This window comes from Cherax quadricarinatus, chromosome 98 (assembly GCF_038502225.1).
Source record: "Cherax quadricarinatus isolate ZL_2023a chromosome 98, ASM3850222v1, whole genome shotgun sequence".
Lineage (NCBI taxonomy): Eukaryota > Metazoa > Arthropoda > Malacostraca > Decapoda > Parastacidae > Cherax > Cherax quadricarinatus.
Genome location: NC_091389.1, coordinates 7,076,919 through 7,094,443, shown reverse-complemented (window position 1 = coordinate 7,094,443; position 17,525 = coordinate 7,076,919). Strand labels below are relative to the sequence as shown.

The 17,525-nt window shown below is 43.4% G+C and overlaps 1 protein-coding gene across 6 annotated transcripts in view; it reads right to left on the bottom strand.

Annotated features, from left to right (window-relative positions):
* The window catches only part of Adi1 (acireductone dioxygenase 1), a 60,667-nt gene that overhangs the window by 18,064 nt on the left and 25,078 nt on the right, over positions 1–17,525 (bottom strand). The window contains exon 1 of one of the 6 annotated variants that reach the window (XM_053796875.2): positions 2,697–2,758. The exons of 3 other annotated variants lie outside the window; for them this stretch is intronic. The gene's annotated coding sequence lies outside the window, so the exon portion shown is untranslated. Of the gene's footprint in view, positions 1–241; positions 297–2,696; positions 2,759–17,525 lie in introns of those variants that run through there. 2 more of the 6 variants (XM_053796873.2, XM_053796872.2) reach the window with 2 other exon arrangements.

The following is a 17,525-nucleotide window of genomic DNA, read 5'->3' as shown; positions in this document are numbered from 1 at the left end:
GGACGCAAAACTGACCCGGGGCCAGGAGCTGTACCTTAACCTCCACACACATTAAAACCCATAAACTCACCCTGGGGAACCCCCGAAAAAAAAATCCTTAAAAAACCCAAAATCCAAACACCAATACACGAAAAATACACCAGAATACAATACACCAACGACTCAAATACACGTTAATACACACAGAAGCAGAATTCATACAGAAAATACAAAAATACAGCCAAATATAAGAGATACACACTGACACTTTCTTCCTTGTTTACAAATCTCATCTCGCGCATTCATTATTCATTTTTTTTTTCAATAAAAGTGTAAAAAATTTATTTCCAGTGAGTTATTATTGTGTATAATAATTAATAATTTATGTATATATACCTCTATTTGATTTTAATAATGTATTTTTGGAGATAGTTTAGTTATTTTTTCAAGTCACACAGGAAAGTATGACTATCAGAGACCATCACACAGGATAGTCTTACTATCATAGACCATCACACAGGATAGTCTTACTATCATAGACCATCACACAGGATAGTCTTACTATCATAGACCATCACACAGGATAGTCTTACTATCATAGACCATCACACAGGATAGTCTTACTATCATAGACCATCACACAGGATAGTCTGACTATCATAGACCATCACACAGGAAAGTCTGACTATCATAGACCATCACACAGGATAGTCTTACTATCATAGACCATCACACAGGATAGTCTTACTATCATAGACCATCACACAGGAAAGTCTATCATAGACCATCACACAGGATAGTCTTACTATCATAGACCATCACACAGGATAGTCTTACTATCATAGACCATCACACAGGATAGTCTTACTATCATAGACCATCACACAGGATAGTCTATCATAGACCATCACACAGGATAGTCTTACTATCATAGACCATCACACAGGATAGTCTATCATAGACCATCACACAGGATAGTCTTACTATCATAGACCATCACACAGGATAGTCTATCATAGACCATCACACAGGATAGTCTTACTATCATAGACCATCACACAGGATAGTCTTACTATCATAGACCATCACACAGGATAGTCTATCATAGACCATCACACAGGATAGTCTATCATAGACCATCACACAGGATAGTCTATCATAGACCATCACACAGGATAGTCTTACTATCATAGACCATCACACAGGATAGTCTTACTATCATAGACCATCACACAGGAAAGTCTATCATAGACCATCACACAGGATAGTCTTACTATCATAGACCAGTTTAGTTAGTTTAACGGTGGCCTGGTGGCTAAAGCTCCCGCTTCACACACGGAGGGCCCGGGTTCGATTCCCGGCGGGTGGAAACATTTCGACACGTTTCCTTACACCTGTTGTCCTGTTCACCTAGCAGCAAATAGGTACCTGGGTGTTAGTGGACTGGTGTGGGTCGCATCCTGGGGGACAAGATTAAGGACCCCAATGGAAATAAGTTAGACAGTCCTCGATGACGCACTGACTTTCTTGGGTTATCCTGGGTGGCTAACCCTCCGGGGTTAAAAATCCGAACGAAATCCTATCCTATCCTATCCCACCCCATACCCATCCTGTGGGCGGTAGTCAAAAGATTACAAAGGTACATAATTGGTCCAGGGACTGGACTCCAAAGTTTTGATAGCTGAGCAAGTTACAGAGGTAATGAACTCACAATTTACAAAGGTAATGAACTCACAATTTACAAAGGTAATGAACTCCAGGTAAGTCTGGTCACAATCATGACAAGTTACAAAGGTATTTACAGATTACAGAGGTACGTAATGGGTCCAGGGACTGGGCCCCCAAAGTTTTGATAGCTGAACTAGGTACAAAGGTAATGAGCTCACAAGTTACAAAGGTAATGAATTCTGTAGAATGGTTACTTACGTTTATACTTTGGCTACAATCATGAACAAATTATAGAGTAATGAGCAATTCACACTTCCACACCCGGTCACAACTGTAATGAGTTATTGGTGCAAATATTGATTGTTGAGTCACACACCACACACACACACACACACACACACACACACACATAGACCATCACACAGGATTGTCTTACTATCATAAACCATCACACAGGATAGTCTGACTATCATAGACCATCACACAGGATAGTCTGACTATCATAGACCATCACACAGGATAGTCTGACTATCATAGACCATCACACAGGATAGTCTGACTATCATAGACCATCACACAGGATAGTCTGACTATCATAGACCATCACACAGGATAGTCTGATTATCATAGACCATCACACAGGATAGTCTTACTATCATAGACCATCACACAGGATAGTCTTACTATCATAGACCATCACACAGGATAGTCTTACTATCATAGACCATCACACAGGATAGTCTTACTATCAGACCATCACACAGGATAGTCTTACTATCATAAACCATCACACAGGATAGTCTTACTATCATAGACCATCACACAGGATAGTCTTACTATCAGACCATCACACAGGATAGTCTGACTATCATAAACCATCACACAGGAAAGTCTGACTATCATAGACCATCACTGGATAGTCTGACTATCATAGACCATCACACAGGATAGTCTTACTATCACAGACCAGCCTTTTAACTCGCCTCAATTGTTTATTAGAGCGGTAAAAGCAAGCAGGTCTGATCCAAGGAGATGGAGCAGACACTCACCTGGTCTACCCGGTCACAGTTACCATGCAAGTGATACGATAGACAGTCTTCTGCATCCTGATAGATAAAGTATCACTATCTTATCTCACCCTCATGTCATGTGGGTGAGGTACTACCTCATGTCATGTGGGTGAGGTACTACCTCATGTCATGTGGGTGAGGTACTACCTCATGTCATGTGGGTGAGGTACTACCTCATGTCATGTGGATGAGGTACTACCTCATGTCATGTGGGTGAGGTACTACCTCATGTCATGTGGGTGAGGTACTACCTCATGTCATGTGGGTGAGGTACTACCTCATGTCATGTGGATGAGGTACTACCTCATGTCATGTGGGTGAGGTACTACCTCATGTCATGTGGGTGAGGTACTACCTCATGTCATGTGGGTGAGGTACTACCTCATGTCATGTGGGTGAGGTACTACCTCATGTCATGTGGGTGAGGTACTACCTCATGTCATGTGGGTGAGGTACTACCTCATGTCATGTGGGTGGGGTACTACCTCATGTCATGTGGGTGAGGTACTACCTCATGTCATGTGGGTGAGGTACTACCTCATGTCATGTGGATGAGGTACTACCTCATGTCATGTGGGTGAGGTACCGACTACCTCATGTCATGTGGGTGAGGTACTACCTCATGCTATGTGGGTGAGGTACTACCTCATGTCATGTGGGTGAGGTACTACCTCATGCTATGTGGGTGAGGCACTACCTCACGTCATGTGGGTGAGGTACTACCTCATGTCATGTGGGTGAGGTACTACCTCATGTCATGTGGGTGAGGTACTACCTCATGTCATGGGTGGGGTACTACCTCATGTCATGTGGGTGAGGTACTACCTCATGTCATGTGGGTGAGGTACTGCCTCATGTCATGTGGGTGAGGTACTACCTCGTCATGTGGGTGAGGTACTGCCTCATGTCATGTGGGTGAGGTACTACCTCATGTCATGTGGGTGAGGTACTACCTCATGTCATGTGGGTGAGGTACTGCCTCATGTCATGTGGGTGAGGTACTACCTCATGTCATGTGGGTGAGGTACTGATTACCGCATGTCATGTGGGTGAGGTACTACCTCATGTCATGTGGGTGAGGTACTGCCTCATGTCATTTGGGTGAGGTACTGCCTCATGTCATGTGGGTGAGGTACTACCTCATGTCATGTGGGTGAGGTACTGCCTCATGTCATGTGGGTGAGGTACTACCTCACGTCATGTGGGTGAGGTACTGATTACCGCATGTCATGTGGGTGAGGTACTACCTCATGTCATGTGGGTGAGGGACTACCTCATGTCATGTGGGTGAGGTACTACCTCATGTCATGTTTACCTGGAGAGAGTTCTGGGGGTCAACGCCCCCGTGGCCCGGTCTGTGACCAGGCCTCCTGGTGGATCAGAGCCTGATCAACCAGGCTGTTACTGCTGGCTGCACGCAAACCAACGTACGAGCCACACCCCGGCTGGTCAGGAACCGACTTTAGGTGCTTGTCCAGTGCCAGCTTGAAGACTGCCAGGGGTCTGTTGGTAATCCCCCTTATGTGTGCTGGGAGGCAGTTGAACAGTCTCTTGCCCCTGACACTTATTGTATGGTCTCTTAACGTGCTAGTGACACCCCTGCTTTTCATTGGGGGGATGTTGCATCGTCTGCCAAGTCTTTTGCTTTCGTTGTGAGTGATTTTCGTGTGCAAGTTCGGTACTAGTCCCTCTAGGATTTTCCACGTGTATATAATCATGTATCTCTCCCGCCTGCGTTCCAGTGAATACAGGTTTAGGAACCTCAAGCGCTCCCAGTAATTGAGGTGTTTTATCTCCGTTATGCACGCCGTGAAGGTTATCTGTACATTTTCTAGGTCAGCAATTTCATCTGCCTTGAAAGGTGCTGTTAGTGTGCAGCAATATTCCAGCCTAGATAGAACAAGTGACCTCTAGAGTGTCATCATGGGCTTGGCCTCCCTAGTTTTGAAGGTTCTCATTATCCATCCTGCCATTTTTCTAGCAGATGCGATTGATACAATGTTATGGTCCTTGAAGGTGAGATCCTTCGACATGATCACTCCCTGGTCTTTGACGTTGGTGTTTCACTCTTTTGTTGCCAGAATTTGTTTTGTACTCTGATGAAGATTTAATTTCCTCGTGTTTACCATATCTGAGTAATTGAAATTTCTCATCGTTGAACTTCATATTGTTTTCTGCAGCCCACTGAAAGATTTGGTTGATGTCCGCCTGGAGCCTTGTAGTGTCTGCAATGGAAGACACTGTCATGCAGATTCGGGTGTCATCTGCAAAGGAAGACATGGTGCTGTGGCTGACATCCTTGTCTATGTCAGATATGAGGATGAGGAACAAGATGGGAGTGAGTACTGTGCCTTGTGGAACAGAGCTTTTCACCGTAGCTGCCTCGGACTTTACTCTGTTGACGACTACTCTCTGTGTTCTGTTAGTGAGGAAATTATAGATCCATCGACCGACTTTTCCTGTTATTCCTTTAGCACGCATTTTGTGCGCTATTACGCCATGGTCACACTTGTCCAAGGCATTTGCAAAGTCTGTATATATTACATCTGCATTCTTTTTGTCTTCTAGTACATCTAGGAGCTTGTCGTAGTGATCCAATAGTTGAGACAGACAGGAGCGACCTGTTCTAAACCCATGTTGCCCTGGGTTGTGTAACCGATGGGTTTCTAGATGGGTGGTGATCTTGCTTCTTAGGACCCTTTCAAAGATTTTTATGATATGGGATGTTCGTGCTATCGGTCTGTAGTTCTTTGCTGTTGCTTTACTGCCCCCTTTGTGGAGTGGGGCTATGTCTGTTGTTTTTAGTAACTGTGGGACGACCCCATGTCCATGCTCCCTCTCCATAGGATGGAAAAGGCTCGTGATAGGGGCTTCTTGCAGTCCTTGATGAACACGGAGTTCCATGAGTCTGACCCTAGGGCAGAGTGCATGGGCATGTCATTTATCGCCTGTTCGAAGTCATTTGGCATCAGGATAACATCGGATAGGCTTGTGTTAACCAAATTCTGTGGCTCTCATAAAAAATTCATTTTGATCTTCGACTCTCAGTCTGGTTAGCGGCTTGCTAAAAACTGAGTCATATTGGGACTTGAGTAGCTCACTCGTTTCCTTGTTGTCATCTGTGTAGGACCCATCTTGTTTAAGTAGGGGCCCAATACTGGACGTTGTTCTCGACTTTGATTTGGCATAGGAGAAGAAATACTTTGGGTTTTTTTCGATTTCATTTATGGCTTTTAGTTCTTCCCGCGATTCCTGACTCCTATAAGATTCCTTTAGCTTAAGTTCGATGCTTGCTATTTCTCTGACCAGTGTCTCCCTACGCATTTCAGAAATATTGACCTCTTTTAGCCGCTCTGTTATTCCTTTCCGTCGCCTGTAAAGGCAGCGCCTGTCTCTTTCTATTTTACATCTACTCCTCCTTTTTCTTAGAGGAATAAGCCTTGTGCATACATCGAGTGCCACCAAGTTAATCTGTTCTAGGCATAAGTTGGGGTCTGTGTTGCTTAGTATATCTTCCCAGCTTATATCGGTTAGGACTTGGTTTACTTGGTCCCACTTTGTGTTTCTGTTACTGAAGTTGAATTTGGTGAATGCTCCCTCGTGCCTAATCTCATCATGTTGGTCTGGGGCTCCACGCACACATGTCTGAACCTCAATTATGTTGTGATCTGAGTATATTGTTTTTGATATGGTGACATTTCTTATCAGATCATCACTGTTAGCGAAGATGAGGTCTAGTGTATTCTCCAGTCTAGTAGGCTCTATTATTTGCTGGTTTAAATTGAATTTTGTGCAGAGATTTAAAAGCTCGTGTGAGTGTGAGTTTTCATCAGAGCTGCCTCCTGGTGTTATTAATGCAACAATATTATTTGCTATATTCCTCCATTTTAGGTGCCTTAAGTTGAAATCCCCCAGGAGCTGGAAGATTTTCCAGACAGTGGTCAATTTTTAACAGCTGTTCCTGGAATTGCTGGGATGTTGCATCCGGAGGCTTGTAGACTACCACAATGACTAGGTTTTGGTCCTCGACCTTTACTGCTAAAACTTCCACTACATCATTTGAGGCATTAAGCAGTTCTGTGCAAACAAGTGACTCTGCAATGTACAGTGAGTGAGGGTGAGGGACTACTTCATGTCATGTGGGTGAGGTACTACCTCATGTCATGGGTGATATGAGGTAGTACCTACTTACTGCTAGGTGAAGTGACAGCAGGTGTAAGGTAACTAACACCCAGGTACCTACTTACTGCTAGGTGAACATTATTATTATAATAAAAAAGAAGCGCTAAGCCACAAGGGCTACAGCGCTGCAGGGTAGGGAAGGAAGCGAGGGTATTGGGTGGCAGAAGGGAGGAGGGATGATCAGTAGGTTACAGAAAACAGCGGGGCAGGGGATAGTACGGGGGTAGAGGGTAGCAAGAGATTGAGGTAGAAAGGGCTGAAGGTATCATCAGAGTTTGTGAAGTAAGTCAGTTGTCAAAAAGTCAATGAGAGAGTCTGGATGAAAGGTGGGTCCATCAGCGAGAAGGGAAGGTAAAGAGAGAGCAGCAGAGCGAAGACGACGACGGAGGTAAATTCTGCGTGCTCGTTGATAAAGTGGGCAGTCTAACAGAATGTGGCTGACTGATAATGGAACCTGACAATTCTCAAAGAGAGGAGCAGGGCGCCTCTCCATGAGATATCCATGAGTAAGATGAGTATGGCCAATGCAAAGACGGGAGAGAGTAGTCTCCCAACTTCGACACTGGTGACAAGAAGACGGCCAGTAACCTATACTCGGTTTAATAGAATGAAGTTTGTTACCAAGTAGAGTAGACCAACGTTGTTGTCAACGGGTGTGAAGGTGGGTAGCTATTGCAGCAAAATAGTCCGTAAGTGGAACACCTCTATATGAAACTGGTAGGTCATGTACTGCTGACCGCGCAGCAGTGTCTGCCTGTTCATTGCCCTGTACGTCAACATGACCAGGGACCCAAAAAAAAAACAATATCTTTATGCTTGGTAGAGATGCGGCGTAGCCAAAGCCAAAGTTGGATACGGAGGACTAAGGGGTGAGGTGTATCAAATTTCTGTATAGTCTGTAAAGCACTAAGGGAGTCTGAGACAACCACAAATGATGACACAGGCATAGATGCAATATGGATAAGTGCTGCAAGAATGGCATACAATTCAGCAGTAAAAATACTAGCCGAAGATAGTAAATGCCCTCTTACAACGCTGTCCGGAAACACTGCTGCGAATCCTATGCCGTCAGAAGACTTAGAGCCATCTGTGTACACTGCAATGGCATGAGAATGAGAGTGGAAGTGGTCAAGAAAGAGAGCGGGAAGCTACCGTAGACAGTTGGGCTTTCGAGCAAGGGAGAGAGAAAGAACAGACTCAAACAGCCAGAACTTTCCAGGGGTATAGGGAAAATGAGATGCTACATGAACATAGAAAGGTGGAAATTGAAGAGAAGACAAGAGCGAATGTAGGCGAAGAGAGAAGGGACAGAGCAAACAGGGGCAGGGAACAAATAAAGAATGTCTACTAATATCGGTGACTATTCTATAAATGGAAGGATTGAAAAGGCATAATAGGACTGCAAGGGCTGACTGATGTAAATGTTGTAACATACGAATATGAATGTCCTCGGGCCCGGCTGCCGATGATCGACAAGCTGTGTTGCCTCCAGTTCCTGAATTGTAAAAGGCACATTATACTATTCTTCTCTGAGAAAAGAAAAGTCCAAGGGTACTAACTTTCTGGCAGACTTTGAGGAAAGAAACGAGGGGCATAGATGGAGCCCCTGAGAAATACGGACCAGATGATAGCCAATTTCGTTGGCAACATCTAGTGGGTTTGCTATATCAACACCAGCAACCCGCAGAACAGGAGCCGGGTCAGGAGAATATTTACCACTCAGTTTTCGTACTTTTTTCCAGACTGCACTCACAGAGGAAGCAGAGGTAATGGTGGAGACATAATCTCGCCAGCAAGTGCATTTAGCGTCACAGATGACACGGCGAGCGATCGCACGCTTCTGCTTAAAATCAAGTAGTCTCTCCGTGGTTCTACTGTACTGGTACCTGCCCCACGCAGCACATACTGCACGAGCACAAGCAGGAGACCACCAAGGCACGCATTTCTGAGAATGCCTGCCCCAAGTTTGGGATATAGAATGTGAAGCTGCAGTTAAAACGGAGGACAAGAGGTGTAAAAGCTCATCAATGGAGGACGAAGAAGGAACCTCACTCAAAACAGTTAGTGGTGAGTAAAGGTTCCAATTTGCCTGATCAAATTGCCAGCGTGAGTTTCAAAGAGGTGGTGAATGTGAAGGGGAAGAAAGAATGATTGGGAAATGATCGCTGTCATGTAAATCCGGGAGAACAGACCAGGTGAAGTCTAATGTGGCAGAGGAAGAGCAGACTGAAAGATCGATGCAAGAGAATGAGTCCGAGGATCAAAATGGGTGTGAGTACTTGTATTTAAAACATGGAGGGGGTGGGTAGTAAGAAAAGCCTCTAACTGAATGCCACGGGAATCACAGTGAGACCCTCTCCCCAGAGGAAATGATGGGCATTAAAATCGCCAAGTAACAGAAGTGGTGGCGGTAATGACGAAACAAGAAAGGCAATATCTGGGATAGATAATGCCCGAGAAGGAGAGATACAAAGAACAGTGTATATCACCTATGCAAGTGGATACAGGCTGCTGTGTAATGCAGCGAAGTACAAACAAATAGCTGATGGTACGGAATATCAGTGCGTAGAAGAAGGGCACTTTCATTAAAGGTCCCATCAGGAAAAGGACCTGAAGAATACAATAAATTATAGCCTGAGATGGGATAGATAATAGCAGAGTGTAATTTTGGTTCCTGTAAGTAAACACCAACAAGGAAAAACTGGGAGAGCAACATCTGAAGCTCACCCTGATTACCCGAGGCCACGTATATTCCACTGTATATAGGCCATGATTGGCAACGATAAAGATACCTGAAATCCCCAGGTAAGGGTACCTACGGACTAGAGGGGTTAGAAAAGTCCACATGCGGTGGTAAAGGAAAACGTTCAAGCAGCGAAGGAACGGTGCACAGTGAAGAAAGGAGTTGTGCAGATGGAGAAGAGGAAAGAGAAGGAACAGAGGGTGGATCAGTGTCCATTGATGGTTTGGTCTCTGCAATATATTCAGAGATTGCTTCAAGTGTTTCGGAGTTCAGAGACGTCGTATGAGAAGGTAAAATGTGGAGGTGGATGAAGGGAAGGAGGGGTTAAAGGAGATTTTCTGGGCCTCTGAGAAGTAGAGGGACGATTGGGAGGTGTCGTACGAGGTCTTGTCGATACCAGGGTTTGTGAGGAAGAACACGAAGAAGTGAGGACAGACTGAGGTGTTGAAGTAGGGACGTCTGAGCCCAGGACAGCAAAAGAATTAGATACAGGAGTGACTATGGGACTGGCAACCGCAGAGGAGGCTGCAGAAGATGGGACCCCAGAAGTGGGGGGGCATTTTGAAACACAAGAATAAGAAACACGGGGTAGTCTCCCTTGGAGGCGGAGATGAGAAACTGCCATAGCATAAGGGAGACCTTATGCCTCTTTGAGGCAACGAATTTCCCACTCGTTTAAGTAGACCTGGCAACAGCGAGAGTACGAAGGGTGAGCCTCATGACAATTAAGGCAAGATGGAGTTCAACTGCAAGATGTATTAGAATGGTCATGGGCACCACAGACTGGGCATTCGGCTATAGATCTGCATTATTTTGCTGGATGGCCAAATCGCCAGCAATTCCTACACTGTTGCGGTGTAGGGATCACCTTCCGAACTTGTAACGTTTGTCCTGCTACATAAACAGAGGATGGGAGTTCACTGCTGTCAAAAGTTAGAGCCATATTGCAAGGGTATCGTCTTTGCCTGTGGGCAGGAAGAACATAAGCGTCTACCTTGAGAATTGGGAGATCTTAGAGTTCCAGCTGTTCGAGAATGTCATTGCCACATCTGGAAATTCTGTTGGGACAGAATAACAGTACCACTACAAGAATTGAGGGAATGATGTTTTTCGATAGTGAAAGGAATAGTATCGATATGTGAAAGAGAAAGATCATGAGCTTGGGTAGAATTCTGGACTGTGATGATGTGCATACAACTCTTAAGAGCATGAAAGGAAATATCTCTACCAACGTGGCATAGGAGCGCTTTGTCAATACTATGGTCGGAAAGATAACCAGTAGAAGAAGTCAGTCTTAAAGTAAAGAATTTAGTCCATTGTGTGGTCCGAAACTGAGTGTGGAGAGGGAGCGCATGACGTGTCAGTCTTTTCCGAGTAGAATGGGAAGGTAACAAAGTAACAACATCAGGAGATTGTCGTTGGCATTTAGAAGTGGGACCAGAGTTGGTCTGGCGTGGGACTGGCAATTCAAAAATTGCCGCACCGTAGAGGGAGAGGCCGGAAGTATAGTCAAAGGAGAGCGGAGGTCAGACAAATCGAAGGAGTCAGTCGAAACCCCGGCACCTGAAGCAGGTGACGAAACAGCACCAGCAAGAGGTACAGGGGCCTTAGGTGTCCAAAGAGTGGCCGAGGCGAGGTCAGAACAGGGTGCGGTAACAACAAGGGGGCCTGGGGGTAGCGAGGTCATGGATTTGGGACTCCATGGTTAGGTTACTTCTTTCTTTTTCTTTTTAAGAAATAAAAGAAAGAAGAAAATAAAATAAAAATAAAAAAAGGGGGACCGGGGAGGGATAGTTCCTAGGAGGAATGAAAGGGCCAGAAATCTCCCTCTGCGCCCAAGAGGACCTCAGCACCGCTACTAGCACAGATGCAGCATGGAACCCATGCCATACCCTACCCTTCATGCCAGTAAACCAGCAATCTGGGATAGCAACATCACATCTGCTGAGCTACCTCGGTGGCCAAAAGAGAGGGCAGCCGGATATCCGCCAGAAAGTATACCTTCTTTGGCCACCACCCCCGGAATCTGAAAGGTGGCTTCCAGAGATATGCTCGCCGCCCAAAAGACACCCAAAGCCACCCTCTGGGATACCGGAGAGGAATTGGGACATCCCCAGGCGATCCAGATTCCACGTAGGCCACCGCCAAGAACCTCAACGGAATGGGATGGACCTCCGTACCCTTTCCCCTACCTAGGAACTAGCACGCCTGTGGGAAAAAACCCAAAGGCCAAAAAGAGGAAGGGCAAAAGGGAGGGGTGGGGAGGAGGAGGAGGAAAGGAAAAAGGGGAGGATGGGATAGGGAAGGGGAGGGTAATTAGGTTCGGTCTGAGGAAGGAGACCGACAGGTCTAATTCCTCAGACCAAGAGCCTCTTCACCATGCCAAGGATCCCCCCTTGAAGAGGTGCTAGGTGAACAGTGACAGCAAGTGTAAAGTAACTAACACCCAGGTACCTACTTACTGCTAGGTGAACAGTGACAGCAAGTGTAAGGTAACATGCCCAACATTTCTACCCGTGCCGGGGATCGAACCCTGGTACACCCGTGTGCAAGTCAAGACCGCCACCAACTGAGCCGCTGCCTCTCCAGCCATCTCCTACACAAATAATAGACACAAATGATAATAAAAGACATGTATATTTTATTTTTTTTTTTTACAAACATGAGTAGGAAAATAAAATATATATATATATATATATATATATATATATATATATATATATATATATATATATATATATATATATATATATATATATATATATATATATATATATATATATATATATATATATATATATATATATATATATGTCGTGCCGAATAGGCAGAACTTGCGATCTTGGCTTAAATAGCAATGTTCATCTTGCCATATAGGACAAACGAAAATTTGTGTATGCAATAATTTCGCCAAAATCATTCTGAACCTAACGAAAAAAATATATTTCACTGTGTTTGTTTAGTATTAAATTACTGTAAACTTATTTAAAATATATTTAGTTGGGTTAGGCTAAAATAAATTGATCTTGCTATAATAAGGTTAGGTAAGTTTTCTAAGATTCTTTTGGTGCAAAATTAAAAATTTTTACATTAACATTAATGATAAAAAATATATCTTCAAACGTATAAGAGAAAATTATTGAAAGAACTTAATTTTAAATGAGTTCTTGCTAATTGACCAGTTTTACATATTCGGCACGACATATATATATATATATATATATATATATATATATATATATATATATATATATATATATATATATATATATATATATATATATATATATATATATATATATGTATGTATATATGGTGCTGAATAGGTAAAACTTGCTATTTTGGTTTAAATAGCAAGTCTTCTTGCCGAATAAGGCAAGCAAAAATTTGTGTATGCAATAATTACGCAAAAATAATTCTGAACCTAAAGAAAAAAATATATTTCAATGTGTTTGTTTATTATTAAATTATTGTAAATTTATCTAAAATATATTTAGTTGGATTAGGCTAAATTAAATTGTTTCTTTATAATAAGGTCAGGTAAGTTTTCTAAGGGTCTTTTGGTACAAAATCATTAATTTTTACATTAACATGAATTAAAAAATATATCTTGAAACGTATAAGAATTTTTTTTAGAAAGGACTTAATGTTTAATGAGGTCTTGATAACTGACCAATTTTACCCATTCAGCACAACATATACATATATATAATTTATATACACACAACACGGGGGCGTTGACCCCTGGAACTCTCTCCAGGTAAACACAATTACAGCTTTTACAACCCTCATGCTATTACTACACTCTATGCTATTACTACACTCTATGCAGGTTGCAAAGTTGCAGAAGCGCATGTAAATTGTTTTATTGCAGTTAATATATTTTGCAAATGGCTTGCAGAGGCCTTTTTTGCAACAAAACAGAGCTCTAGAAGTTATGAATAATGGTAGGAAATTAAGACTAGTGCAGGACACCACACTGTCTGTAATTGTGAAATGTGTCTCCTGTACTAGGATACTTCAGCTGAATGTAGCTTTGTCAACGGTGAAGTAGCCTAGAGTGTACACATGGCCTAGTGTACATGTAACCTAGTGTACACATGGCCTAGTGTACATGTAGCCTAGTGTACATGTAGCCTAGTGTACATGTAGCCTAGTGTACACATGGCCTAGTGTACATGCAGCTTATAGTGTTCATGCAGCCTAGAGTGTACACATGGCCTAGTGTACACGTAGCCTAGTGTACATGTAGCCTAGTGTACACATGGCCTAGTGTACATGTAGCCTAGTGTACACATGGCCTAGTGTACATGTAGCCTAGTGTACACATGGCCTAGTGTACATGTAGCCTAGTGTACACATGGCCTAGTGTACATGCAGCTTATAGTGTTCATGCAGCCTAGAGTGTACACATGGCCTAGTGTACACATAACATAGTGTACATGCAGCTTATAGTGTTCATGTAGCCTAGAGTGTACTCATAGCCCAGAGTATACACATAGGCTAGTGTACACATAGCCTAGCTCATGTCCCACCACTATTGTACAAATGAGTGGCTCATGTCCTTTCACCCACCATTACATTACTCTTTAACAAATCATTAGAAGCCAGCACTTTCCCAGCAGCACTCAAAATACCAAAGTTACACCAACAGACAAAACTGGTGACCCAGCAGATGTAAACAACTATAGGCCAATATCAAACATGCCTTTACTATCCAAAATCTTCAAGAAACTCATATATGTACAAGAGATTATACTCCTTCATAATATTACAAAGCATCCTCAAACCCAGCCAGTTTGGCTTCATTAGAAATATAAACATATATGATGCAATTATAAAAATCTTAGACCTGCTATACACAGCACTAGAGAAAAATGAATATCCACTTGGCCTCTTTATTGACCTTAAGAATAAAGCTTTAGATCCAGTAGACCACAGTATCCTACTCCATAAACTATATAATTGATATATGAACTTGCATATATCAAGTCTCACTTTACAAGACAGCAATACATCTCTATTAAGGGCACAACCTCCTCAACAAGACCTCTTGACTTGTAGATGAATGGTTCAGAGAACCGACACGTTGATAAATTAGACACATGTGCAACTCTTGGATATCTTTTTGGAGGAAACGTTTCGCCACACAGTGGCTTCATCAGTCCATACAACGGAGAATCTTGAAGAATAGGAGGAGAATGAGGTAATCAGTCCCTCAGCCTTGAGTCGATGTGGTCAGTCCATCAATCTTGAATAGAATACGGCATATGTGTGGAGAAGCCGCTTATAAACCGTAGGGCAAATGTGACACCGCCTACAACTGCTGCACCTCTCCTGCCTACGGTTTATAAGCTGCTTCTCAGCTCATATGCCGTATTCTATTCAAGATTGATGGACTGACCACATCGACTCAAGGATGAGGGACTGATTACCTCATTCTCCTCCTGTTCTTCAAGATTCTCCGTTGTATGGACTGATGAAGCCACTGTGTGGCAAAACGTTTCCTCAAAAAAGATACCCAAGAGTTGCACATGTGTCTAATTTATCAAGACCTCTTGACACTGGTGTACCACAAGCGTTCTTGGCCCCCTACTTTTCCTTTATGCATCAACAACCTTCCAAATGTATTGTAACAACTTAAGACTTATTCTCTTTGCTGACGACATGACTTTTGTCATCTCCCACTCTAATCTTACCTCACTCAACACTATTGTTAATGAAGAGTTCATAAAAATAGTGACCTGGATGACCGTTAATAAACTTAGACTTAACTGACAAAACCTCCAGGTAAACTCCAGGTATTATGTTTGGGAGCAGAGCAAGTGAGGACCAACTAAACATTTTGCTTAACATCCTCATTGCTAAACATAGCGAGGGAAAATTTTGGGGTTTGCACTTTGACAGCAAACTTGAAATTCAACACACAAAAAAAGTATCAAAAATAGTTGGCATCCTCTCAAAGATACCTTACTATGTACCACAAACCTCACTACTTAAACTATACTATTTACCGATCTACCAGTACATCAACTATGCTGTTTGTGCCGGGAGTTCGACAACACCAACTCACCTAAAGCCAATGATAACTCAACAAAAAGCAGTAGTGTGAATGATCACACAATCCAATGCTAGACAACATATCCTCCCACACTTCAGAGACCTAAATCTACTCACTATATAAAACATTCACTGGACAAGCACCTAAAGTCGGTTCCTGATCAGCCGGGCTGTGGCTCGTGCATTGGTTTGCGTGCAGCCAGCAGTAACAGCCTGGTTGATCAGGCTCTGATCCACCAGGAGGCCTGGTCATAGACCGGGCCGCGGGGGCGTTGACCCCCGGAACTCTCTCCAGGTAAACTCCAGGTCCAGGTTACTGCTGTGCATCCTACATTGACAGAACAATAAATTATAATATAAATGCTGACCTGAAGCACTTTCTTGATAGTTGCAACAGGACCCATAGACATAATACCAAACACAAAAATCTCTGACATTCCTTGTGTCCAGCTAAATCTCTTCAAAAATTCAACGTACATAAAAGGGTCCAAAATCTGGAACTTTGCCGGGAATATCCAGAACTACTGACTCAGCCAGCATTTTCAAAACTACCATTAAAAAGCACCGTATCTCCCTAAAATATCCCAGCATCAGCTAAATATGTAAAAATTATACATGCATATTCCAAATGTCATGAACATATGTAAAACATTATACCTGGAGTTTACCTGGAGAGAGTTCCAGGGGTCAACGCCCCCACGGCCCGGTCTGTGACCAGGCCTCCTGGTGGATCAGAGCCTGATCAACCAGGCTGTTGCTGCTGGCTGCACGCAAACCAACGTACGAGCCACAGCCCGGCTGATACGGAACTGACTTTAGGTGCTTGTCCAGTGCCAGCTTGAAGACTGCCAGGGGTCTGTTGGTAATCCCCCTTATGTGTGCTGGGAGGCAGTTGAACAGTCTCGGGCCCCTGACACTTATTGTATGGTCTCTTAACGTGCTAGTGACACCCCTGCTTTTCATTGGGGGGATGGTGCATCGTCTGCCAAGTCTTTTGCTTTCGTAGTGAGTGATTTTCGTGTGCAAGTTCGGTACTAGTCCCTCTAGGATTTTCCAGGTGTATATAATCATGTATCTCTCCCTCCTGCGTTCCAGGGAATACAGGTTTAGAACCTCAAGCGCTCCCAGTAATTGAGGTGTTTTATCTCCGTTATGCGCGCCGTGAAAGTTCTCTGTACATTTTCTAGGTCGGCAATTGCACCTGCCTTGAAAGGTGCTGTTAGTGTGCAGCAATATTCCAGCCTAGATAGAATAAGTGACCTGAAGAGTGTCATCATGGGCTTGGCCTCCCTAGTTTTGAAGGTTCTCATTATCCATCCTGTCATTTTTCTAGCAGATGCGATTGATACAATGTTATGGTCCTTGAAGGCGAGATCCTCCGACATGATCACTCCCAGGTCTTTGACATTGGTGTTTCGCTCTATTTTGTGGCCAGAATTTGTTTTGTACTCTGATGAAGATTTAATTTCCTCATGTTTACCATATCTGAGTAATTGAAATTTCTCATCATTGAACTTCATATTGTTTTCTGCAGCCCACTGAAAGATTTGGTTGATGTCCGCCTGGAGCTTTGCAGTGTCTGCAGTGGAAGACACTGTCATGCAGATTCGGGTGTCATCTGCAAAGGAAGACACGGTGATGTGGCTGACATCCTTGTCTATGTCGGATATGAGGATGAGGAACAAGATGGGAGCGAGTACTGTGCCTTGAGGAACAGAGCTTTTCACCGTAGCTGCCTCGGACTTTACTCTGTTGACGACTACTCTCTGTGTTCTGTTAGTGAGGAAATTATAGATACATCGACCGACTTTTCCTGTTATTCC